At 42.1% G+C, this 27,941-nt stretch overlaps 1 protein-coding gene across 5 annotated transcripts in view; it reads left to right on the top strand.

Annotated features, from left to right (window-relative positions):
- Window positions 1–19,710: 19,710 nt before the first annotated feature.
- Fancc (FA complementation group C) overlaps window positions 19,711–27,941 on the top strand; it is a 184,035-nt gene continuing 175,804 nt past the window's right edge. For 3 of the 5 annotated variants that reach the window (XR_013051712.1, XM_076573540.1, XM_006981726.4), the window contains exon 1: window positions 19,711–20,046. The gene's annotated coding sequence lies outside the window, so the exon portion shown is untranslated. The remainder of the gene's footprint in view (window positions 20,047–27,941) is intronic. The other 2 variants (XM_076573541.1, XM_076573539.1) reach the window with 2 other exon arrangements.

The raw sequence follows: 27,941 nt of genomic DNA, 5'->3' as shown, positions 1-27,941 counted from the left end.
CTGCTCCCCTCAGCTCTCATCCCCCATCCCTTGCCCTCCATGATCCCCTTTCACCCTCAGTTTGCTCATGAAGATCTCATCCATTTCTCCATTGCTGGCCGATCCACGTGTCCTTCGGGTCCTCCTTACTAGCTAGCCTCCCTGGAGCTGTGGGTGGCAGTCTGGTTATCCTTTGCTTTACATCTAGTATCCACTTATGAGTGAGTACATACCATGTTTGTCCTTCTGAGTCTGGGTTACCTCACTTAGGATGATATTTTCTAGTTCCATCCATTTGCCTGCAAACCTTATGATGTCATTGTTTTTCTCTGCTGAGTAGTACTCCATTGTGTATATGTACCACATTTTATTTATCCATTCTTCAGTTGAAGGGCATCTAGGTTGTTTCCAGGTTCTGGCTTTTACAAATAATGCTGCTATGAACATAGTTGAGCATGTGTCCTTGTGGTATGATTGAGCATTCCTTGGGTATATTCCCAAAAGTGGTATAACTGGGTCTTAAGGGCGATTTATTCCCAATCTTCTGAGAAACTGCTATTCTGATTTCCAAAGTGGCTGTACAAGTTTGCATTCCCACCAACAGTGGAGGAGTGTTCCCTTTACTCCACATCCTCTCCAACATAAGCTGCTGCAGTGTTTTTGAGCTTAGCCATTCTGACAGGTGTAAGGTGTTATCTCAGAGTCATTTTGATTTGCATTTCCCTGATGACTAAGAATGTTGAGCAATGCCTTAAATGTCTTTCGACCATTCCATGATTGGAAAAAGTAGAGACAACTAGCCAAACTTGTGTGGCGCCCAACGTGTTGGCAAGAGTTTCTACCTAAAACCTGAGAAAAGATTCTAAAACAGAGCTAAAAACAGTTCCTAATTGTCTCTCTCAAATGAGCAGCAGCTGCCGGTTTGAGCTACTGGCGGGCTCCTAGTGTGCAAGCTCGACCTGCAGTATGGTGGGAATGAGGCCTCTGCAAGTGGCACATTAAGCTGCATGGTGGATTTAGCCTTTGCTAGTACAAAACAAAAAAAGAGGTTTCTGGGCTACATGCTGCTTTGATAAAAGCATAGACCCAGGAGGGCTCCCAGAGCTGGCGGTAAACGTACCACCGCCATGTTGGGAAGCTGAAGTGGGAGGAGCCAGCAGCCACAGCACCGTTTCAGGCTTAGAAGGCTGCAGTTTAAAGCAATAGGCTCAAGGTAATATAAAACATAAGCCACATAGAGATGGCTACCAAACAGAGAATCTGGATTATGTTCTCTTTGATATTTGTAACTGAAGAGAAACATTTGATTGCAAAAACTGTTGAGTTATGCCAAAATGTGTATTTTAAAGGTACCTTAACTTCAAAATTTGGATGTAAGGATATGTTGCTTTGGAAAGGAGGCTCTGCTTTTGTTTCCACAGAAAGCCAGAGGCTATGGATTTGTTCCAGATTAAGATACATCAGGTTTGACCAGCCAAGACCACCTGAAAGGTCTCCGATGACACCATGGCCCAGATGATCCAACATCCAGAATTGTTTCAAGGCAACTGGCTCAGACGATACGGTCTCACGGACTACTCCATGATCCTAAAATTTTCTTTGTGTCCCCATAAGATACAGCGCCCCCCTCCAGCAGGAAGTAGTAAGAGAAGCTACGCCCAAATTCCCAAATATACCAAGCTGACTTTGGAGATGTGTAAAAGTTAAAACCTTCCTTTTAAAAAAAAGAAAGGGGAAGTGCTGTGGGATGGTCTGTATGTCAAATTGCTCTGATTGGTCAATAAATAAAACACTGATTGGCCAGTGGCCAGGCAGGAAGTAGGTGGGACAAGGAAAGAGGAGAATTATGGGAAGCGGGAGGTGGAGGCGGAGAGACACCGCCAGCATCCGCCATGACCAGCAGCATGTGAAGACGCCGGTAAGCCACCAGCCACGTGGCAAGGTATAGATTTATGGAAATGGATTAATTTAAGCTATAAGAACAGTTAGCAAGAAGCCTGCCACGGCCATACAGTTTGTAAACAATATAAGTCTCTGTGTTTACTTGGTTGAGTCTGAGCGGCTGTGGGACTGGCGGGTGACAAAGATTTGTCTGGACTGTGGGCAAGGCAGGAAAACTCTAGCTACACTTGTGGAAACACATGAACTGTGGGCCAATAGCTGAGGAGCCCCCATGGTACTGGACTAGGCCTTTTGGATAACTGAGACAGTTGTTTAACTTGAACTGTTTAGGGGGCCCCCAGGCAGTGGGACCAGGACCTGTCCCTAGTGCATGAGTCAGCTTTTTGGACCCTAGTGCCTATGGTGAGACACTTTACCCAGCCTTGGTGCAGAGAGGAGGGGCTTGGACCTGCCTCAACTGAATGTACTAGACTCTGTTGACTCCCCATGGGAGACCTTGCCATGGAGGAGGTGGGAATGGGGGGTGGGTTGGAGGGAGAAGACTAGGGGGAAGTGGGAGGAGAGAGGACAGGGGAATCTGTTGGTATGTAAAATGAATAGAAAATCTCTTAGTAAAATAATATTTCAGTCTCCTCTTGCAAGTGGTTCCTTGAGCAGGAATTTGATGGGTACAATCAAATTACTCTCTATGTAATGTCTCACTGTGAGTTTTTGTTTTTGTTCCTTCTGCTGCAGAAGGAAGCTTCTCTCTCTGATGTTTGGTAGAGAAGACACTGATAAATGGCTTCATTCTCAGACCATTTGTACATAGAAGGGCTACTGATTTTTATGAGTTAATGTTGTATCAAGCTACATTGCTTAGAGTGTTTTCAGCTGTGGGAGCTTCTTTGTTGAATTTTTTGGATTACTTATGTATAGTTTATCATCTGCAAATAAAGTCATATCCCATTCCAATTTTTTAAAAAAGTGAAATTATAGACTTTAGATATTAACGTGAGTAGTCTGGCTCACATGAGTGTTTGGCTCCACCAAAGTACTCCAGCCTTGAACTTCCTTCTTTCATTACTAAAGGTCTCACAAGTCTCCTATGAGAATGTCAGTTACTATATTAGCTGTCTGTTGTTGGTGTAATGCATTTATAGAGATGGGTAAGATGGGCTTCACTGGGCTAAATTTAAAATGATTGACAGGACTGTGATCCTTCTAGAAGTGATTCTACTCCTTTGCCTTTCCAGCTGTCTGCTTTCCTTGGTTTATGGCCTGTGGTGGTTTGAATGTAATTGGCCCCCATAAGCTCAGAGGGAGTGGCACTATCAGGAGGTGTGGCCTTATTGGAATAGGTGTGGCCTTGTTGCAGGAAGTGTGTCACTGTGGGGGTGGGCTTTGAGGTCTCATATATGCTCAAGCCATGCCCTGTGTCTCACACCACTTCCTGTTGGCTGAGGATCAAGATGTAAGAACTCTCAACTCCTTCTCCAGCACCATATTTGCCTACATGCTGCTTTGCTTCCTGCCATGATGATAATGGGCTGAACCTCTGAACTGTAAGTGAAACACCCCAATTAAATGCTTTCCTTTGTAAGAGTTGCCTTGGTCGTGGTGTCTCTTCATAGCAATAGAACCCTGACTAAGACATGGTCCCAGGCTGTTTTGACCTCCTCCATCACCACATGTCCTCTGCTTCCTTGTCTCTCACAAGGACCCCTGTGATTACATGGGCATAAACCAGATAATCCAGAATAATCCTCCCTATCCCCAAACCTTTGGCTTAATCAGATCTGCAAAGTATTTTTTTCCATGAAAGGTAATTGTTTTAGTTAGGGTTTCTGTTGCTGCATGAAACATCATGACCAAAAAGCATCTTGGGAAGGAAAGGGATTATTTGCCTTATTATTTTTCCATAGCACTGCTCATTATCTAAGGAAGTCAGGGCAGGAACCTGGAGGCAGGAGCTGACAGAGCCAAGGAGTGCTGCTGTGGGCTTGGTCAATAAATAAAACACTGATTGGCCAGTGGCTAGGCAGGAAGGATAGGAGGGACTAACAGGAGAAAAGAAAGAACAGGAAGGCGGAAGGAGTCACTGCCAGCCGCTGCCATGACAAGCAGCATGTGAAGATGCTAGTAAGCTACGAGCCATGTGGCAAGGTATAGATTTATAGAAATGGATTAATTTAAGATGTAAGAACTAGATAGCTAGAAGCCTGAGCCATTAGGCCAAACAGTTTAAACAGTATAAGTCTCTGTGTTTACTTGTTTGGGTCTGAGTGGCTGTGGGACTGGCAGGTGACAAAGATTTGTCCTGACTGTGGGCCAGGCAGGAAAACTCTAGCTACAGAGTGCTGCTGCTTACTAGCTTGCTTATTACGGGACTGATTTTTTTAATAGAACCCAGGACCACCAGCCCAGAGATGACACCATTCACAATGGGCTAGGCTCTTCCCCATCAATCACTAATTAAGAACATGCTTTAGAAGGCCTGTCTACAGCCCTATCTTATAGAGTCATTTTCTTAATTGAGATCCCCACCTCTCAGATGATTTTAGCTTGTGTCTAGTTGACATAAAATTATCCAGCACAGTAACAAAATCACAGGATCCAGTGATTAGAGCATGTATATCCTCAGGGTAGGGCATTATTCTGCCTAAAATACCTACCTTCCATCTAGTCTCCCATTCTTCCTAACAGAACTATTATTTTATGCAACATGAAAATAAAGTTGCTCCTTACTTATGAAGCAATTACAGTGCAATAAGCCCACCACAAAAGGAAAACATTAATAAAGTAAAAAAAAAAATACCATTGAGCCACCTCACCTGCTGAACATTGTGGCTTAGCCTAGTCAGCCACAGTTGAGCAAAACTGTCTGACATAAAGCTTATTTATAGCAGTGATGACAATGTCCTGTACAGACAGGCAGCATGCATTGGATATAACAGCATGAAAAACATATCATGCAACACCAAAGCCCTAAGCAACTGGCAACAAGGCAGCAGAGGAGTACTGTGTATTGCCTCATGATCATATGGCTGACAGGAGGTGAGGCTACTGCCTAGCTTTGTAAGAGTATTGAGCTTGTGCTGCTAGCTGAGGAAAAGCCAACACTTAAGTGTAGCATGAATCTTAGAGAGTCTTATTAATAAAATCAAACCTGAGACCAGTTATTGGGGTCAATGCTGGTATATCAGAGAAACGGAACAAGCCACCGCTACCTCACCTCACCGGATCCTCAGCTGGTCTTGTTTCAGACTGGATACTTCTGTGTCCTCATATGTGAATGGCTCTCAGCTGAACTGCTGCTAGAAGCCTGAAAGCTTAACCAGCCAAATGCTTAACCAGCCAAATGCTTAACCAGCCAAATGCTTCTAGTTTCTGGTCCTCATGCCTTATATACCTTTCTGCTTTCTACCACCACTCCCTGGGGTTATAGGCTTGCTTTCTGGGATTAAATGCTTGGCTGTATCCTTGAACACATGGATTTCTGGCTCTGGAATGCTAGGATTAAAGGCGTGTGCTATCACTGCCTATCCTTTATGTTTAATATTGTGGCTGCTCTGTCTCTGACCCCAGATAAGTTTATTAGCATGCACAATATTTGAGGGAATACAATACCACACTTAACATTCTTTAACAAGTGGGGTTTTACTGGGTACTTGTTTCTTTGCCCCATGGTAAAGCTGGAAAATGTTTGAGCCACCCCACTTTGGGGATCATCTATGTGCTTAGCTAAACAGCTTTTAATTATAACCTCCCTTGAAGCTGCATATAGTCATAGTGCCTTCATTTGGGCCTGCTGGCCAATGAGAAGCTGAAGTCCAGCTTTTTTCCCAATTAGAAGAAGCATGTGAGTGCTAGAGACCCTTTGCCTTCTCTATTGTCTGTTCATCTCGCATGGAAAGGGATGTGCTGCCTGGAAGGTGGCACTACCTAACCAACTTAAGAAAAAAAACTACACGTGGAGATGGCAAACAAAATATGGTCAAAGGTTATTAATAGTCTTTTTTCTTTAAACCAGATGACTTATATATTTATTTATTTTCTTATATTATTTTATGCATATGGGTGTTTTGCCTGAATATATGTCTGTATACCACAGGTGTGCCTGGTACCCACCAAGGCCAGAAGAGGACACCAGATTCCCAGGACTGGAATTACAGGTGGTTGAGAAACATCAGGTGCTGAGGACTGAACTCAGATCCCCTAGAAGAACAACTAGTGATCTTAACCACTGAGCCATATCTCCCATCTCTCCAGCCCCAGGGTCTGATGTGTGTGTGTGTGTGTGTGTGTGTGTGTGTGTGTGTGTGTGTGTGTTTTGTTTTGTTTTTTTTGGTGACAGGGTTTCTCTGTATAGCTCTGCCTGTCCTGGAACTAGCTCTGAGGACCAGACTGGCTTCAAACTCACAGAGATCTGCCTGCCTCTGCCTCCTGTGTGCTGGGATTAAATGCATGCACCACCACACCCTGAAGAACCAAAATTCTTAAAGACATTAAGTCTGTAGAACCAGAGACAGGAGCAGAATGACTCCCTTTAAAAGCCGTAAGAACTCTTAGTAGTTTAGAAATATATCTGGAATATGAAGTGATCAGCCACCCAGATGAAGGAAGCACACGTTGGAGGTATTCAGAGCCATACAGCTCAACAGGCCTCTGCTCTCCATTTCTCTTCCCTGGTCAATATTTATTAAATTTACATATTTTCATGTTTATGACTATGAATTCACACTTTTTTTCTCCAATGACTTCTGAGGTTTGCAAAGAAACATGGAGGGTAAAACCACAGTAAATGCCTCCTGAAGAGCACTGGGAACACCAAGAGAGTGAAGACATCTGGCCCCTTTGTAGGATGAATTGCTAAGTGGTCTTATTAATAAAAACCTGGAGACGGATATTGGGGTGAAAAACTAAGAGATCAGAGAAATAGGACAAGCCACAGACAACCTCACCTCACCAACACCTCAGTCTCCAAAGAGACCTACTTCCTGTATACCCACGCCTATATGCCTTTCTATTCTGCCATCCCATTTCCTCTCTCAGTCCAGTTACATCACTTCCTGTCTGTCTGTACAGACCTTCAGACCTTTATGCTTAACTAGTGTTGGAATTTAAGGCATGTGCCACCGCTCCTGGCTCTATTCCCAGTGTGGCCTTGAACTCACAGAGATCCAGAAAGATCCCTGCCTCCCGAGTGATAGGATTAAAGGTATGTGCTACCTGTTGCCTGACTTCTATGTTTACTGTAGTGGCTGGCTTTTTCCTCTGATCCTCAGATAAGCTTTACTAGGGTGCAAAATATAATGGGGATGAAATATACCACCACACCCCTTTGGCCTTTATTATTAAAGGGTTTAGTCTACATATATACACATGTTTATTTGAGGACGTCATATGTGAGATTTTAGATTTCATTTAAGAATGTGTGAATCCATGGGTCTGGAGAAATGGCTCAGTTGTTGAGAGCACTGGCCTCTTTTCCAGAGGAAGCAGATTCAGTGTCTAGCAGCCACATGGTGATCAACAATCATTAATAACTTCAGCTCCAGGGCATCCAGTCTCCTCTTCTGGTCTCTGTAGGCACCCAGGGATGCCTGTGCTGCATAGACACACATGCAGGCAAAACAGTTATACATATAAAATAAATCTTTAAAAAAAAGCATGCAGATTGAAGTCTCCCCAGCTCAAGCCAGCCAGAGTTATCACTGTTTCTTAGGATCCCATCACCTTGGAGCTCAGAATTCTGTGAAGATTATTCCAGACACATAGCAGAGTGCAGCGTGCTCTGTGTTGTTCTTGAGGGTATACATTAAAACTAATCTCTTTCCTCACCAAACTGCTTTCTGAAGGTCTTTTGCTGGCATTTAATTTTATTGTATCACAGAGAAAATACATGGCAGATGAACATCAGGAACCCCGCCACCCACTCACTCTGGAAGATGAAAGAGATAAAATTTATAAATTCCTGAGAGGTTCAGAGGAAGGTTCGGGATAAACATTGGCGGTTGTTGCAGGCTAACCCTCTGCTCTGTAACTGCATTTTACAGCCCTGCCCTCACCCACATGCCTGTCACACGCTGGTCCTTACTCCCTGGCATAATTTGAGGATGGGAGGTTAATAAGAAAGGGTAACTGGTACATAGAGCAGAGTGCTTTGAGTGTTAGATTTTGTTTGCCTAAAGCTTCCTAACTCCTGGGCTCTCTCTAAGGATCATGGAGAATTTCCCAAAACAAAATAAAAGCCCAACAACCAAACAACAATAACAACAACAAAAAAATCCAGAAATATTTGATTGTATCACTTCACAATGACTTTAGTAATCAATAATTTATATTTGTTCATTTAAAAACAGGATATTCTATTTAATTAATCAATTTGAGACAGTATCTCATTATGTAGTCCTATCTGGCCTGCAGATCTCTATATAGATCAGGATGATCTGGAACTCACAGGGATTCACCTGCTTTGCCTCTCAAGTGCTAGCATTAAAGGCCTGGCCTGGCCTGATATCACTGTTTTAAGTGTGGGCACTGGTGCAGTAGGGTTATTCTGAAATTAGTGCTGCTGTCCCTACAGAGGCTCATATGGAGCCGTCATTCTCAATCATGCAGGCAAGCAGCACATGCCTTTAGAAGGCTACCTATGCTCAGGAAACAAATGGAATACCACAGAGATCCGAAGGTGCTGCCTAATATGTGCTGTAGCATGTATATTCTCCCCCCAGTGAAATGTAATAGAAACATTTGAAGAGATTGATAAAGAATTTTATAAGAAAATGTGTTCCTAAGAGATAAATAAGTCATTGGATGTTTGCTTAAAATGTCACACAGAGAAGATAGAATGCAAAGATAAACAAGTACTGGCACTGTGGCCTGAGGCTGTATAGTCCCAGTTATTCAGGAGCCTGAGGCAAGACTGATTAAATCTAGGAGTTTGAGACTAGTCTGGGCAGCATAGTGAAACCCTCATCTAAAAAACACCAGCATAAATCAACTTAAGTGAAATTTTCTTAAAAGACAAGATTAGAAATTATTGGTTTGTGAGCAAAGGACTGCTGGTGCTGCTCCCAGAACCATCTCATCTAGGAGTTTGAGGCTGTATTTCATGCTTGAGATACAACATTTAGGATATCATGACAACAAAGGCCTGGAGGTGAAGGAAGTCTCTTTGTTTTAGACAGCCAATTCTCAAAGCCTTCCATGGTGCTCTCAGGGAGCACATGGAGTTTCAAGGCCTGGGGTCCAGGTCTGTGGATTTATAGTTGATTCGACCAGAGAGGTCAGGAGGTAATGTGTCAACATTACATGAAAAGGCAGGCCTCTGTCAAGTGCTTTGGCATGCCATATTAAGCTTTGCAGTCCAGAGATGTGCTTCTTCAATTTGTAAGGCATGTAAAGCTCAGAATTCAAAGAGAGTGTATGGATGATCAGAAATCGGCCCACTGAAGTTTAGTGCATAGATAAAAGCAGAAATGTGTGCTGAGGTTCAGAAATCACACTGAAAAGCACCCAACCAGGATTACTTTATATGGGGGAATAGACACACATATACAGACACACCAGTAGGTATTGTAGTTGATTTCCAGTAGAGAATAAGGCAAGTGTAAGCTGGAGAAGGAACTAACTAATGAGATCTGCATTTATATGGTGTCCTGATTAAGGAAAATAATCTTCTAATAGGTGCTTGCCAGTCAGTCCACATCTGGAGTTGTGATCTGCAAGACACCCTGGGGAGGCCTGGCTGGCTGAGGGTAATGGAGAACAGGCAGAGGTCAGCAATGAGGGAGGTCGAGGGATGACTGGAGGGGGATGCAGAGGGAAGCAGCTAATGAGAATCTAAGTCTTTGAAAGCTGGGAGCGTCCCTTAATAGCAGCTCAGGCTTATGTCTTCCAGGCAGAGGGCAGACTACAAAAAGGAACTGAGAGAAGATTTAAAATGTAAGAAGCCCACTGCTGGGTCCTTTTCTGACTCCAACAAAGGCAAAGACCTATAGTAACAAAGCTACAAGTGAGTGGTGGTGTGCCCTGGGTGTGAGACCTCCGAAGAGACCACCAGAGACATGAACCCACTGAAATGCAAAAGCAAGGTTTATTGGAGCAGTTCAAGTCACACAGCAGGGACCTTGTCGAACACCCAGATACAGCAGAGGCTAGAGGAGGCGCCTTCCCCTCTGCAAGCTCAGTTTTTAAAGGCAAAAATGACAAGGTTACATCAGTTAGGGGTGCTAGTATGGGTACAATTCTGATTGGCTCAAGTTTTAGGGACTTTCCAAAATATCTGTGTTATCTTACTATAGCATGAATCTTAAAAAGTTCTTATTAATAAGATCAAACCTGAGTCCAAGTATTGGGGTGAACACTGGAAGATCAGAGAACCAGAACAAGCCACAGCTACTTCAACTCGCTGGATCCTCAGCTGGTCTTGTTTCCTCAGACTGAAGGCCTCTAAGTCCTCATCCCAATGGCTCTGAGCTGAACTGCTGCTCGAAAGCCTGAAGCCGAACCAGCCAAATGCTTCTAGTTCCTGGTCTTCATGCCTTATATACCTTTCTGTTATCTGCCATCACTCCCTGGGATTAAAGGCTCGCTTTCTGGGATTAAAGGCATGTGTCACCATGCCTGGCGGTTTCCAATGTGGCCTTGAACTCACAGAGATCCAGAAGGATTTCTACCTCTCGAGTGCTAGGATTAAAGGTGTGAGTACCACCATTTTCTAGTTTTTGTATCTAGCGGCTGTTCTGTCTCTGACCCCAGATAAGTTTATTAGGGTGTACAATATTTTGGGGAACACAATACCACATTTCTCCTTTTTTGTCTAAAATTAAAAAAGCTTATAACCAATACATGAAAAATTATATCCAGTAAGTATATACAATTTACACAGTCAAGATTACATTAACGATGTCTAGTCCATTAACATTTGGCAGATTCAGATAAAAAACTCCACTATATACTAACAATGTCCAGTACAGTAACATTTGATAAACTCAGACAAAAAAATTTTTTATTACTTATCTTATTTAAAACAAGTAGTTCCTTTGTAAAAGTATTTTTTCTTTTCATAATAGATTCAGTAATCTACCTTATGTCATTTTTATATCTTCCCCTATGTTCCCTCTTAGTAAGATCTCTACTGAAAGCTTAAATGAAAAAAATCAACAGGTTGAAGTAGACCTCCTCCGAAGCTGACCTTTAAACCCATTCCTACCCTACATCACAGTCTGGCTCAAGTCTCATCACATTAGTACCCCAGTTGACAACATGCTGCTGGTTCATGGGTTATACTTTGATTGCCATGGCTCTAGAGCAGCAGTTCTCATTCTGTGGGTGGAGACCCTTTTGAGGGTCGAATGATTCTTTCACAGGGGTCACCCAAGACCATTGGAAAACACAGATATTTACATTATGATTAATAACAATAGCAAATTACAGTTATGAAGTAGTAATGAAAGTAATTTGATGGTTGGGGGTCACCACAACATGGGGAACTGTATTAAAGGGTGGCAGTATAAGGAAGGCTGAGAATCACTGTTTGAGAATCACTGTTTTAGAGGACAATAAAAATATCAAAACCTTGTGTGAAAATACCCCCAAACAGTTTCTGGGTCAAATTTAGGCTTAGCAAGCAATTTCCACACTTGAAAACCAAAAGGAGTAATACTAGAATAGCACTAAGGATTCTTAAATCTATTTTCATGTGTGGTATATGTGCTCATGAGTTCCCAAGTGTGTGCATGTGAAAATCAGAGACCAGGATCAGGTGTCTTCCTCTATTGCTTTCCACTCCCCCACCTCCTTTTGAGTCAGTCTCTCTCATTGAACCTAGAGGTCACTGAGTTCAGTTAGACTGGTTGGCTTCCAAGCCTATGGGATCCTCCAGTTTCTACCTCCCCAGTGCCTGGCTTTTTATATGGGGATTTAGATCTGGACTTGGGTTTTCAAGCTTGCACAGCAAGTACTTTACCTACTGAATCATCTTCTCAGCCCTAGCACAGGAATCTGACCACCTAGAGGCCATTCTGAGCTGACCAGAGACCACTAAGCTAGAGAACCTGTCTGCCTGAGGCAGGCATTTGCACTCACCTCCAGCTCATGTTAGGAAGAAATGGTGGCACAGGGTTATCAGACTGCCCAATTTATCAGGCAATTAGAAATAAGGATTCTAAGTAAATTTTTCTGATTTCTAAATGTTTTCAATTAAAAATTTCCCTCAAATGCTCTTCAAGCTAAACAAAAGAAGCCTGCAGGCCAGATGCAACTTCAGGGTACTTATTCCCTCTTCCTGATTCAATATTTTGCCAGAGCTTGAGAGAGACTTTTAAAAAGACCTAGATTCTGCTCTTAAGAAGGTTATGATGAGCTGGGTGTGGTGGTGCACACCTTTTTTCCTAGCTCTTGGGAATCAGAGGCAGGAGGCTCTCAGTGAATTCCAGGCCAGCCAAAGCTGCATAGTGGGACCCTGTGTCCACAGGGGAGAAACAAGAACTAGGTGGCCTTACTGAGAAGGGAGATATTTGCACATGTTTTTGCATGAGATTACAAGTAGCGATGCAAATCCAATGAGGAAAAAAAAAGAAATGAAAGCCATTTACAGGAGCTATGAAATCAAACCCCAAGAAGACTTCTGATACTAGCTCAGATTGGAATTTTGTTGAAATTGAGCCTGCTTGTTTTTTTCTTCCTCGGTTGGTTAGTATCAGGCACAAGCATTACTGTCATTAATGTGCAGTACTTACTTGGACATTGAAGCCAGTAGCAGTGGAGTGGCCAGAAGCAAATGACCGAAATATTAATGGCATCATCTATCATTACAGACTATAAGAAACACAGCTCGTGCATAAAGGAAAAGGTTTTTTGAGGATTCCACACGGTGAAACTGCCTTCAGTACTTTGGAAATGGTGTTAGTGGGATGGGGTCTACTCCACAACAGTGTCCTGTAACTTGTGTATATATTGCCTTCTATGTAAAAGAGACTCTGTCAATCTGAGTAGGGCAACCATTTTCAGGTGAGGAGATTATCCTGAATTACTGGAGTGGGCAGAAGCATCACAAGAATCCTTACAAGAGAGCAGGAAGTTGGTCAGAATCCAAGAGGAAGAGACTGGCTGTTGGGAGCATTAGCTAAGGAAAGCAGATAGCCTCCAGGAGCAAGGAGACTTCAGCACAGAAACATTTTCTGCTTGGATTTCTACAAGGGACAAAAGCCTACTGACATCTTGATTTTAGACTACTGGGTCTGACATGGGATCCCTGACTTATAGAAGCATAGAAAAATAATTTTGTTTTCAACCATTCAATTTGGTCATTTGCCACAACAGACACAGGAAACTGGTACAGGAAGCAAAGAGCACGAAAGAGCCTGCAGGAAGACTATTTGGCTATTGTTAGCCAAAGCATAATATGGAGTTTTCAGATTGCCAAACATCTGGGGAAATATTTTCTATCAATAACACCATGCCACTTGCTGTAGTGGTTTCTTTTTGTTTGTTTGTTTGTTTTGTTTTGAGCTAAAGTGATTTCTTTTGGGGCTGAGGATGTAGTGGTACAACACTTGTCTAGTATGATTGAAGGCTTGGTTTAATCCCCAGCACCATAAAAGATTTATTCTGATGCATTATTTATTGGCTAGTGTACAAACTAGGAGCAACACTTTTATTTTACTTACAATTTATAGAGTTATAGATCAAATGATATGGTGAATATAGAGTGCCTGACAAAGTGTCCAAAACAGAAATGCTTGCTATGATATATATATATTCCTTCTGAGGTTTTGAGATTGAGTCTTACTGTGTATCCCAGACTGACCTGGAACTTACAGCAATCCTATACCTGAAGCTCATAAGTAGTGGGATTGTAGTAACCATGACATGTTAGCTTCTCACACTTGCCTGTTGTGGTTTGAATATGAAACATCTCACAGAGGCTTAAGTGTTGAATGCTTGGCCCACAGCTGGCAGTTCTACTTTGGAAAGTAGTAAAAACGTTGAGAGAGGTGAGGCCTACGTGGAAGCAGATGTGGGTGGGTGTGTTTTTGACAGTTGTATTTGGTCAGGGTCCTTTCTTCTCTCTCTGCTTCCTGTCTCTCATAGGGGTGTAGAAGTTTCTCTTCTACATGCTTCCTGCTGCCATGATGTTTTGCATAAGTTCATGATGTTGAGAAACCAAGGAGTCGGAGGGAAAAAACAAACCTTCCTTCCCTTAAGTAGTTTATGTCGAGTCTAAAAGACAAGTAGCACATTTCACTCCTGTGGATCTCTAAGAACTAAAGTACTGTATAACACACACACACACACACACACACACACACACACACACACACACACGAGTTGAACAGACTAGAATCTTCATTTAGCATAGGAATAAGCAAGATGCAGTCAACTCCATTATTGGAAAACATTTGGCGATTAAAGGGTCAATCTGTAACTGACACAGGAATAGGATGGAATTTGCTTTTTTCTGAGTTAATGGTTGCCAGAATTAATCAAATCACAAATGTGCATAATTTCTTCCTTTTTCAACTGGAATTTTTAAGTGCTTATTCTTAGCAATTCTTTAATATTAATTTCATGCTAAGTGAGTCATTATTAAATACTTATGAGGAAAACTATTTTTAAGCCATGTGCTCATTTAAAACTGTAACTTATTACTTTCTGCAGGCAATAAAAATGTGCTAAATTAGTTACAACACACCAGGACTGGTGGGATGTATGCTCTAAATAAGAATGTATGTGTTTACTGACCTAAATAAAACTGGGCTAAAATTGGTTGCACGTTCTTCTGAAAGAGTGTACATGTCATTCATTGCTCAATGGGGAAAACACAGATTTTTGGTTTCTGGAATCCTGTTAGAAATTCCACAGGGCTAGGGTTGTTCCTCTGATCTTCAGCCTTCACATGTTTTTAGTAAGTAGATAGGTTACCTGTCTTTATAATTCAGGCTTCAATACCCCTACCGATTTTAAAATGACATTTGCTACTCTTGGATATTCTCATGTAACATCTAGGTACCCACTGATGGGCTCTGCAGGAAAAGCAGCTATCCATTAACTTGAGGATGGTTCTTTTTTCTAGACCAAGCTTACAGCAGAGTACACGGGTTTTCTTTAACCACAGAAATCTGACTTTATTACAGTGCTTCATCTTAGCCCTGTAGAAAGCTACAGGCACTTAAATTAATGCTCATTTCAACAAAACAGAAACTTGTTTTTCTTTATTGTTAGCCAAAGCAGGCAGCTTCTGTGATTACTGGCATCTATGTACTAGGAAAAGCTGGAAGGTTGTGATTTTCTTCCCCTGAAACAGGTTATACAGCCTAGGAAGAGTTTTCTAAACTTTTAAAATAGATTCTGAGACCCTCCCAGACCCTGCTAATGTTCCCTAGTTCATGATTAGCAGATTATATTCTCCCTCCCCCTGACTGTCTACTTTTCACCAAAATTAGCATAAAGATTCCCAGGGTTCATTACTTCCTTGGGTCCCAATGTCATGTGAAACTTAAAACTTTTATGCTGTGCTCTTGTTACTGTTTTTTTGTGAGGATGGGTAAGGAAAAGATGCTTTGCTTCCCCTATGGTTGGTTTTCACTGGGCACTCATTGGTGAACTTACAAAGTAGGACTGGCCAGACTCCTAACACCCAGAGACACACAAAGAGTTATCTATAACTCCAAGTAGTTTGTCTTTGAAATCAGCTAGGGAAAGGCACGATGGTTACAAGCATATGGAAAATTGTGTGGACAGCTAAGAACAAAAAACAATACTATAGTTAGCTTGACTTAAAACTGTAACACAAATCCTAATCGGTCTTAATAAAAACCTGGAGCCAGATATTGGGGTAAATGCTCAAAGATCAGAGAGACAAAGGAATAAGACAAAGCCACCTCTCACCTCACCAACTCTTTAGCCAAAAGGACCGAGTTCCTGTCTCTTCCTGCCTTATATTCCTCTCTCTGCCTAGTCATATCACTTCTTGTCTCAACTTCCCTAGTGCTGGGATTAAAGGCATGTGTGTCTCCCAAGTACTGGGAGCAAAGGCATGAGATCCCAAGTACTGGGATTAAAGGTGTGTGCCACCACTGCCTGGCCTCTATAGCTAACTAGTGGCTGGCTTTGCCTTCTGATCTCCAGGCATGCTTTATTTGTTAGAGCATACACAAAAATATCACCACACAAAAGTGGTCTTAAAAGGCTGGGCTTGGGGCTTGGAGAGATGGGTCAGTGGTCAAGAGCACTGGCTCAATTTCTAGCACCCATGTGACAGCTCACAACTATCTATAACTCCAGTTTCAGGGGACCTAACACCTTCATATAGACATACATGCAGGCAAAACACCAATACACATAAAATAATTTTTTAAAAAAAGGCCTGGTGTGGTGTTGCTTACCTTTAATTGCACTGCAGGGGGGGGGGGCAAAGGCAGGTGGATCTCTGTGAGTCTGAGGACAGCCTGGTCTAATAGAATGAGTTCCAGGACAGCCAGAGGTACAGAATGAGACCCTGTCCCCTGCCCCCCCCCCCAAAAAAGGCCTTAAAATTAGAAAGTTGGGGATGAAAGCTACTGTATCTTTAGACTTTCAACTTCCTGTCTTTTCTGTCAGTCAGCTTTCTTTGCTACTTACATTGTTTGACCTTGTTCTCCGACTTGTGTATGCACAGGGACCGAGGGATTCCAGATTCTGCAGGAGCGGTTCTATTGGGGCAGCTAGGGTCAGGTTTCTACACCATTCAATTAGATGTGGCAAGTATGTGTATGGAAGACTCTCCAGCACTTGGGAAGGTGTTCTCCTAGTAGCACAGACTTTCCTCTACTTACGATGATATTCCTTTCTGATATAACCCACTGTAAACATCAAAGATCACAGATCAAAATGTGTGTAATATACCTGACCTACTCAACACTGTAGCTCAGCAATACAGCACCCCAGATAACATCAGTGGTTTCCCCTTGTGACTGTATGGTTCCCAGTAACTGTGGCAGCAGTTTCCAGCACCACAAGAGGACTACTGAATGTCACTAGCCTGGAAAAGATAAAAATTCAAAATGGGTTCCCTTGGGGCTCCACCTTCAAATTACAGCGTCTGCTGGCCATGCCTTTGTACCATCACAAAGTTAAGACTGTGAGACCACAACAGATAGAAGACTGTGCATGTGGAACATCTTCCTAAGTATATTCTTCCAACAGAGGCCAGGGAGTGGTATGTAGGTGTATCTGGAGAGAAAGGACTTCCCTTGCCCATAAACTTTTATTCCTGTAGCCCCTTCTTCTATCAGGGTTCTTTTCCTCTCTGGACAGTGATCAAACCTTCATTACCTGCTGCATGCATCTCTTGAAGCTTTTTCTTTGACATGTGCTGTTCATATAGTTTTCTTCTCTAATTCAGTGTATATTTTCTCAGCCAAGATATTTTAGCTGGAATAATGTTAGTGTAGTGTATAAAATCCTCTTGGGTCACATGTTCCCAGCTCCCATTTTCTTCTCGGCTAACTTAGGGGCGAGCAGGCACACAACCAACAGTAAAAAGACAACTGACCTGGTTTTGAAGCTTGATTCTGACACCTGCTAGGAAACACAGCTCTGTGAATCTGGTTCTCTGTCAAACAGAAATACTACCTACCATGTATGGTCAATGTGAGGCTTAAAGGAATGAATGCAAGGGAAGTAATCTACCCCGCATTGGGACTTAAGCACAGAAGATACATTTGAAATACCGAGGGCAAAACTAGTAAATACACGAGATATGCTTGACACACCAAAGGCATAAACTATCAAAGCCACGAGCAAGTATGCAGGTGCCCAATCTTGTCTGGGAGCTAGGTGTGTATCTTAACTCACTGTGCAAGGACTCTTACTACAATTCTGTTCACAATGTGGAATCCAAGACAGGTATTGCTATACATTTGTTGAAATTTGAAGGAAAGTTTGATTAAGGCAGCAATTTTGCAGCCTTCAGCTGCTGGTTTTTCCATTTTCTCTCTCGAATGTAAAACCTTAAACGTTGTAACACATTTCATCTAAATTTGTCATTTTCATTTTGCCACAGTATTTGTGTTGCTCTCTTACACCACAACCAAAACTATTTTCAAAAACCCATATTCAGTTTTTGCTAATTCAAAATATTTATACTAAAGCATTTGTTTTCAGAAAACACATTGGACATACCACAAGGTGGCCTCACTACTGCTAAAAATAATTAGTGAGAACAGCTCTATACATATGGATGCTGCATAGAATGAACACCTATGAAAATCTGTGAATTAAAATTTGCATCTTTATACAGTATATGCTTCCCATTTAGTAGTGTAAATTAGGCCTAAACAGTGTCACTTTACATGCGGAAGTTAAAGTTACATAGCCTATTATTATTATTATTATTTTTCTGAGACAGAGTTTTTCTTTGTAGTGTTGGCTGTCCTGGAATTCACTTTGTTGACCAGGTTAGTTTTGAACTCAGAGATCCATCTGTCTCTGTTTCCTGAGTTCTGGGATTAAAGGTGTGAGCTATTCCCAAGAATTCTTTATTAACTACTAAACTGACAGAAAATCAGAGTATGTCAAGACTGCCATTTTTTTTTTTTTTGCGAGTATATAAAACAAATCTGAGTACCAAAACAGTTATTTTTCTCTAAAAAACAAGAAACAAACCTGGTTTCACATTGTTTTTGCTGGTAAACACAAAGACTAACACACAAAATTGTCATTGTGACTTTTTCAAGGCCAAGGTGTCACACTAGTCTTACTATACATGCTGTTCTTTAGATTAGACTAAAATGACACATCAAAAAAGCACAAGCCTCAGGGAAGTACAAAAAATAGCTAACCACTTGATTTTTAGATCAGGTTCCTCTGGTGTCTCCCTTTACATTTTTTAAACTGTTATTTTATATGTATGTGTGTTATTTGCCTTATGTATATCTGTGCAGTGTGGTGCCCAGGGAGGCCATAAGGTAGGCATCGAATCCTTTGGACAGGAGTTACCAATGGCTGTGGCTGCCATGTGGCTGCTGTGACTCAAACTCAGGTCCTCTGGAAGAGCAGCCAATGCTCTTAACCGCTGAGCAATCTCCAGACCCTCTCCCTTAATTTTAAAAACTTGTGACTACTACTCAACACACCCATTTTGTGATTTACAACTTTTATAACCTTGGTAGCACTTGCTTTATAAACTGGATTTGTTCACTGGTGAGATGGCTATGTCTTCATACTATCTGAGTATTTAAATAAGAGCTACTTATTACATGCATCCATTACTTCAGGTTTTTTATTTTCAAAGCACACTAGAAGTTGTGTTCTTATGATTATGACTGATGGTTCTGAGGCACTGATTTAACTATAAGTTTAAGGTTATTCACTCTTTCTCTCCAATTCAAACATCTGTGAAACACCTCCATTCAGTTCTAAATTCGAAAATAATTTTTTTTTAAAAAAGGGCCAGTAAAATGGCTCAGCGGTAAGAGCACCTGCCACCAAGCCTGAGGACTCGGGACCCGCATTAGCGAAAACTGACTCCCCCAAATTGTCATAACGTTAAAAGTTCAAGAATAAAGGGTAACACAGGTGTCACCAGATACCAATGGAAGTTTCCACTGCGACCTAACCCGAACTAAGCAGTGCATATGCCTGACTTGGGATCGGGGCGATCGCTAACCAAAGAAAAAACTTCGTTGTTGGTCCCACGACTAGGAAGTCGCAGGCTGCGCCCTATGTAGGGTCTCGACACATCTTGGAAACTCCTTTCTCTCAAGACTTCCCACGGTTCTCACCCTTCCTAGGGAGAAACTCGCCCGGCGCGGTCGGAAAGGGACGGCGCGCGTCCGTCTACTTCCGCCCCGAGACATGGCGGATCTTTACGTCATGCCGCGGGAGCGCGTTCGATCCCAGGGTGCACCGCGGGTGCGTGCGCGCACGTAGCGCCACTCCCGAACGACCGCGGGAAAATTCCAAACACGTCAAAACAAGAAAGCCACCGTGAGGCCACGCCAGGTTTTCAAGCCGCAGAAGTCGGGCGGTGGCTTCTTTTCCGCCGCGGCCCAATCTGCTGAGGCAGCTCAGGGCGAGGACCACCCGCGGAGGCCGCCATTTCCCGCTGGGACAGAGAAGGCTCGCGAGAACGTGCGCCGAGCCTCGACGTGGGCGAGCCGCGCTCCCGCAGGGCGCGGGGTCCGAGGCGGGAAGGTGAGAAGCCACAGTGGGCTGGCGCGGGCAGCGGAAAGGAGGGGCGGGAGGCGGGGCCGGGAAAGAGGCGTGGCCACAACCCGATAGGAGGCGGGGCTTGGTGGGAGGCGGGGCCGGGACAGGGTAGGAGGCGGGACCAGAGCCCGGTGGGAGGTGGGGCCGACTTGCGGGGCGTGGCTAAGCGGGAGTTGAATCCCGTTTGGCCAAGGCAGAGAGACTGCGATGGGCGGGACCATACTGAAACTTGACCCTGAGGGCGTGGGGTCGACTTCGAGGGGCGGATGTCCAGACGTTAGAGGAGCCGGAGAGGGGCGGAGTCGATACTGAGGGGCGGGGCCTAAGGCCTAAACTGAATCTTGGTGCAGGCCGGAGAGAAGCTGGAGGTGTGCTCCCCGTTATCTCTGGGGCTTCAGCGCAGCCGCAGGTGCTTTTGAAAGGACTGTAGCGAAGGTGAAGCTTATTGCTCGGTACCCATTAAAGCAGTCTGGCCCAGGGTCCCTATGGACGCCCTCCCACAGCTGCGTGAGTGACAGCCTCAAGACATTCAAAGCCTAAGAGGGTTTAGGGGCGCAGTGTGCTGTCTTTTTTTGTAGTTTTTAGGTGGTTGGGCTTGGAGTGAGTGTTCAGAATCTTTGGACAGGCTAAGCAATGTTCCAGCAAGAACCTCTTTGTGCCTGGACTTCTGCTCAAATCTGAGATGATTCAAAAAATTCTGTACCTAGCCGGGCGGTGGTGGCGCACGCCTTTAATCCCAGCACTCGGGAGGCAGAGCCAGGTGGATCTCTGTGAGTTCGAGGCCAGCCTGGACTACCAAGTGAGTCCCAGGAAAGGCGCAAAGCTACACAGAGAAACCCTGTCTCGAAAAACCAAAAAAAAAAAAAAAAAAAAAAAAATTAAAAAAAAAAAATTAAAAAAAATTAAAAAAAAAATTAAAAAAATTCTGTACCTCATTGAATGAGTCTAAGCGGACTTGATTGACATACGTTTCCTATTTGTGGATGGTCCTCACCTTTAGGGTGATTCCAAATGGCAGAATTCACGCCATGTTAGCTCACAAATGAAGAACAGGCTGCTGTGTGTGTGGAGGCCAGAGGTGTTTTGAGCAGTGGGCCACCTCTCTTCCCCCTCTTCTCAACCCCTTTTACCTCTCGTCCCCTGCCCTCTTCACATGTGGTCCAAAGTTCACCCGACTTTGCAAGTCCTAGGGTTCTGCCTTTCTCTGCCTCGCCAGTGCTGAGATCACAAGTATGGGCTACACACTGAAAACCTTAACCACCCTCTCCCCAAACAATAAACCAGACCAAAACAAAACACCAAAAAACCAAACCATGCAAGCAAGCAAACAAACAAAAAAACAAAACAACAAGCATGTATTTTCAAAACAACAAGCATGTATTTTGGAGATAGAACTCATGTTCTCATGCTTGTGTGGCAAGCATATTACCAACTGAACTAGCTCCCAAGCTCTGTTCTCAACAAAAAGTGTTATTTTGTTTGGGTGGCTGTGGTGGGTTTGTTGCTGCCCATGTGAAGCTGTGTGAACATTTTAAATGAATGGGGTTCTTAACTGCTTCCATATTTCAGCAAATAGTTCCAGCAACAATTACACAAATCTTGTATTTATAAAGCCAATTCAGGGAGGCCGGCCAGGCCAGTAGGAAGTTGGATGGGCAGTCTAGGCCACAGAGAGGCCCGAAGGAATCTCACATGAGAGATAGGACCACAATAGGAGTTGCAGAGCCTCTATTCAGACCAGAATTCAGGCTGAAATGCTTCTTAAAAATCTTAGTGTAGTTTACAATATACATATTCTCTGTTCCTGTTCATGGTTTCTGATTAGCTAACTTTTTAATATGAAAGAATTCTTATAGACATAATTGAATTTTCAATGATTTACTAAAAATCTAATATTGTTAGAAAAGAGAATACGAAGGTTCCGATAACAATACAGTACTTGAGTGTGGTGTTGGTGTCCCTCCTCCCCCATGGTATCACTGTGTAGCCAGAGGGCTGCCCTGGAACTCACGATGTAGATCAGACTGGTCTTGAACTCACAGAGATCTGCCTGCCTCTGCCTCCTGTGGTGATATATTGTGTACCCTAATAAACTTGCCTGAGGATCAGAGGACAGAGCCAGCTACTAGATTAGACATAGAGGTCAGGCAGTGGTGGTACACACCTTTAATCCTATCACTTGGGAGGCAGAGATGGATCTCTGTGAGTTCAAGGCCACCTTGGGCTACATGGGATTGATCCCGTCTAGGAGAGAAACAGAGCCAGGCAGTGGTGGAACACACCTTTAATCCTATCACTTGGGAGGCAGAGACCCATATGGATCTCTGTGAGTTCAAGGCCACCTTGGGCTACATGGGATTGACCCTGTCTAGGAGAGAAACAGAGCCAGGCAGTGGTGGCACACATCTTTAATCCCAGCACTTGAGATCTCATGCTTTTGCTTGGGAAGCACACACACCTTCAATCCCAGGAAGTAATATGGCAGGGCAGAGGAAGGCATATAAGGCGTGAGGAGACAGGAACTCACTCTCTTTAGGCTGAGGATTTCATAGAGGAAAGAGCTAGTGGCTGGCTGTTCTGCTTCTCTGATCTTTCAGCTTTTACTCTGATATCTGGCTCTGTTTTTTTTTTTAATTTTTATTTATTTATTTATTAAAAGACCACCTAAGATTTGAATAGCAGCCTCCCAAGTGCTGAGATTAAAGGCATGAACCACTACACCTGGCTTGAGTGTTTTATTTTTTGCTAAATGTCAAAAAGCATTATTATTATTCTTTAGACTTAGTTGGAAAAAGACTTTACAAAATTATCTGGGTATCTCTGTTAGGCATTTATTGATTCTTTTAGTTATGCTGAAATAATTTCTCCATTTAGGAACTGTTGTAGATGTAACCAACTGTCTTATTAAATAAGAAACACAGAAACAATGTAAAAGAGAAAGCCGAGAGGTCAGAGCTCAGAGCTAAAATCTCACCCTTCCGCCGGCGGTGTCCCAGCTTCCCGAAAGAGATCTACTTCCTGTCTGTAAATCGATTTTCCAGTCATTCTGCCTTCTCATTGGTTGTAAACCCAAACACGTGACTGCCTCGTCACTGTCTGAATGTACAGCCCCCTAGGTCTTAAAGGCATATGTCTCCAATGCTGGCTGTATCCCTGAACACATAGAGATCTATGGGATTAAAGGTGTGTGCCACCACCGCCACCACACTCTGTCTATGGCTCTAATAGCTCTGACCCCCGGGAAACTTTATTTATTAACATACAATCAAAATCACATTTCAGTACAATTAGAACACCACCACAAACTGTACTACAGGAATGTTGTGGTGATATATTGTGTACCCTAAATAAAATTTGCCTGAAGATTAGAGGACAGAACAAGGTACTAGATTAAACATAGAGGCCAGGCAGTGGTGGCACATACCTTTAATCCTAGCACTCAGGAGTCAGAGATGAGCTGTGACTTGTTCCTTTGTCTCTCTGATCTTTCAGCATTTGCCCCAATATTCTGGCTCCAGGTTTTTATTATAAGACCTTTAGAAATTTGTGCTACAAAATGTATTAGATTTCTTTTGCTATAACAAAATGCCTGAGGTGGGTTACTTTAAAGAATAGTTTATTAGTTGAGCATGGTGGTGCACACTTTTAATCCCAGCACTTGGGAGGCAGAGGCAGGTGATCTCTGAGAGTTTGAGACCAGCCTGGTCTACAAAGTGAGTTCCAGGACAACCAGGGTTGTTACACAGAGAAACCATGTCTTGAAAAACAAAAACAAACAAACAAGAATAGTTTATTTAGCTCATAATTCTAGAGAGTCAAGAATGCAAAGTATCTATATGGCTCTGGTGAGGGTCTCCAGGCTACATATATCACAACGTGGTGAATGGTATTCTATTAGGAACATGTGCAAGAGGAGGGGTAACATTGTGAGACAGGAAACAAGATAGATTTAGGAGCTAGGGTCTCTCTCTAATTCTACAGTAACTAAATATGTAAATTCCTCTCATTAGGCCCTAGCTCTTTTTGGGTTTTCAAGACAGGATTTCTATGTGTAGCCCTGGCCATCCTGGAGTTTACTTGTAGACCAGGCTGGCCTCAAACTCAAATTCACCTACCTCTGCCTCCCAAATACTGGGATTAAAGGCAGGTGCTACCACTGCTCAGTTAGGCCCAGCTCTTAAATCGCCCCCTCCTTTTGGAACACAAGTCCTCCCTGTCCCTTAGCTTGGAGAGTCTGTAATGGGCCTTGACCATGCCTTTCTGAGCCTTTTCTGTTGTTACAAGAAACACTTGCAAATCATCTGTTTCTTGAGACAAAGTCTTCCTGTGTATCCCAGGCTGGCTTTATACTCACCAGTCATGCCTGTGTCTTGGTAGAGCTAGGACTTCAGGCAGGTACCACCACACCTGGCTTTAGGAAATTGGCATCCAAGAAGATATATACACTGTTTCTAAGTATGAAGTGATGTTTGGAATTTTTCAGTGCTGACTACAATTCAGATTCACAATTATTTGCGTCAGTTTAATGGTTTCAGACACTAATCTGTAGTCAATTCTGGTTCCATGCAGATAGTCATTGGTTTGTTTTCTTATTTCCATAGAGTAACCTTTTCTTGACATTTTTCACATTCATATAATATGAAATGGGTACTGTGTCTGGCTTCTTTCCCTTAACATAATGATTTTGAGATTCACCCATATAGTAGCATGTATTAGTAGTTTGGTCCTGTTTATTACTGACTAGTGCATTGTATGTGTCATGTTTGGATTTTCAGATGATGTACATTTAGGTTGAGTTTGTTTTAGTTATTAAGTATTTGTTTAAGTTATTAAGTGTGGATGTTTCGCATGGATGTGTAGTAAATTTAATCATGTGCCCATTTACTTCCCAGAAGCAGTGTGTGAGGGTCTTGCTTCTTTCACATCCTCACCAACACTTGTTTTCCGTGACACTCAACATGCAGTTTTCTTAAATCTACATATGCCTTACAGTAGCATCTTGCATTTCCCCAAAGCACTGCTGTGATGGCTTTTGAAAGAAATCATGGAAAACAAACCTGCAAATCTCTCTGGGAGAATTGCAGTCTCAATAGTTGCTCACTAGTTTATCATTTATTTGGAATTTTTTTTTAGTGTTATTAGTAATTTTAAGTACATGGAATTTGCCCTTTTGGTCAAATTTATTTTAAAGATTATTCTTTTATTTTTTTGAGACAGGGTCATAAGTGTCCCAAGCTGGCTTTGTAGTATGTAGGGATGATTCCTTTAACTTCTTATTCTTCTGCTTCTGTCTCCTTAGTGCTGGGATTACAAATGTGTTCTCATACTTTGAAGTTTTTATTTTGTTTTTTTTTACATGTTTGATGCTATTATTATAAATAGAATTGCTATAAAATTTTCATAATTTAATTGCTTGATACCTGCATATAAAAAAATAGCTGATTTTGTATGTTGATCTTGTATCCTGGAATCTTGGTGATGTCATTTACTTTCAGTGGGTTTTTTTTTAATGTTTTGTGAGTTCATAGGATTTTCTATATATGGCATCATGTACTCTGTGAATATAGTTTTATGTGTCTTTTTCATTCGATGCTTTCTGTTTTTCATCTTCAGTACAAGAGAGGAGGTGAATGATTCCTAGAGCTCTTTTGGGGTTAAAGGTGGCTTGTTGTAGATAGGCTGTTGTGGATTCCTAGAACAGGTATTGGAGATGAGACCTTTGCATCTGTTTGAAGTATTGACTATGGGTTGCCTTTTGACAAGTGTTGTATCTGGTGCAGAAACTGCTGACATGATGACTCCCTGTGCATTTTCATCTGACTGTGGTGGCATCTCAGGGTGATCCAAGCATGTTCCTTTTTTTTTCTGAGTTTGTGAAGGATTTGTGTTATCCTTTAAAAAAATTTGATAGAACTTGCATTATAAATCATCTCAGTCTAGATTTTTTCTCTATGGGAAAATATCAACCACTCATTTTCTGAAGCATTGACTGCCCTGCATGCATCCTATGCAGTGAGGTATCCACACTGAGCCAAGCTTCGAGCTCTGTGGTCCCATGCAGCCATTGCCACAGTCAGTCCAGATCCTTTTGAACCCAAGTGTCAAGAAGGCAGCATCCTTGTGTTGACTGCTAGGCCCCATGGCAAACAGTTTCTTCAGGAGAAACTGTAGGACTTAGAGCAGTTGGCTGGGCTGAAGATGGAGATTTAGGGGAGAGTGAATGGTGGCCCATGAGATGGAAGCCCTGGACCACTAGCAGGTAATGGTACTTGGTGGAGAGAAACCATGAGGCAGGTCAAGAAGTGTCTGAAGCTTCTATGTGGAAAACATGGAGTTCTTCTGGGAACATGATTATTTTTAATTAGGAAAAAGCAAAGATTTTATATTTAAAAAATTCTCCATCTGTTTGGAGCTTATTCTCTGGTTATAGAAGAACTGAGAGAGTTGATGGCCTTGGTCAAGTGGATAGGAAGCAGACCAGATGGAGGCTAGGTAGGAAGAATTACAGGTTATAGAGGAGCCTGAAAAGTTGAAAGAATAGCAGTTGGGGCTGACAGATGGCCTTCCTACCTTGTCTTGGCAATGTTTGTCAGTCCTTTGTTTTGTGTCCTGCTTGTCCATTCTGTCAGCAGTTGAGGCAAGGGCATTTTCTTGCCCAATGGCTAACTTTTGCCACAAAGAAAGTAAACTCCATATGGAGTTTTTCAATGCCCATTATCTTCTCTGAAAGTAGATTGGTGTTGCCAGGAGCAGACATGTCTCATAGTCATTAAAAAGTAATCTATGTTAGTAAAACATCTTAAATGCCATATTCTGCAGATTTCTGAAGTGTTTGAAGATGACCTATCTATCTAAAATATATTTCTGTTTGACCTTGAAAACATACCTAATATGACTACAAGTTCAATTGTAATGATTAACTACTAACCTTCATTTCTTTATATCCTAATTAGTTGGTAATAATAACTTTCAAAGACTAGTAATTTGCATTACATTGTTAAATGAGCTATGTAGGTACAATACTTTGAACAAGATTAGAAGTTTATGTACAGTATGTTCTAACAAAGTTAATCTCAAATTTGTATCACTATACAAAATTTGTATACAATATACAAAAATCCAATCCAATGTAAAAAAATTAAAATTAGTAGTTGCTTTTTAAAAGTAGATTCAATAATTTACCTTTTTTTTTTCCATCACAGGCAATTTATTTTGTTCTATTCATTCACAGTTAATACAGAAAATACTTGGAAACATTTCCATATAATGTTTGACACAGAAATCATCAAATAGAAGTATACAATGTTGACAGGAGGCAGTACATTTATAATTTATAACCCCAAATGTATTTATAAATTAGAAATGGAAAGATCTACAAATGAAATTATGAAGGTTCACCAAAGTCATTTAATCTGTCAGTTTCTCATTCATTTTTATGTCTTAATAATATTCTATTGTATGAATAAGCCACATTTTATTTCTCTCCAGTATTTGATAGCTATTTGAGTTGTTTTAACTTTTTTACTATTAGAAACACACTGCTGTAAACCTTCATGTACATGTTTCATAGGTGCACATTTTCAGTAGTTTGAGGATATATTCCTAAGGGTAGAATTGTTGAGTAACAGAGTAACAATGTTTTGCATTTTGACCAACCACCAAACTGTTTGGCCAAAGTGGCACACCATTTTACAATCTCACCAAATCCTTGTTTTTAAGGCTCTGATTTTTGTACAAAAGCATTCAATCATTCTGTCAGACCAAACCAGGAAAAGTAAGCTATAGTTCAGAGCTGTTCTATTCCATTTACTATGCAAAGCCATTCTTGGCGTTTGCAACTCTCAGCCCTTTTGAGTATTCTTGCAGTGTTCACCTTTTCC

The sequence above is a fragment of the Peromyscus maniculatus genome, chromosome 5, assembly GCF_049852395.1.
Source record: "Peromyscus maniculatus bairdii isolate BWxNUB_F1_BW_parent chromosome 5, HU_Pman_BW_mat_3.1, whole genome shotgun sequence".
Classification (NCBI taxonomy): Eukaryota; Metazoa; Chordata; class Mammalia; order Rodentia; family Cricetidae; genus Peromyscus; species Peromyscus maniculatus.
Note: the sequence above shows the minus strand (reverse complement) of the source record. Positions and strands in the feature narration are given on the sequence as shown.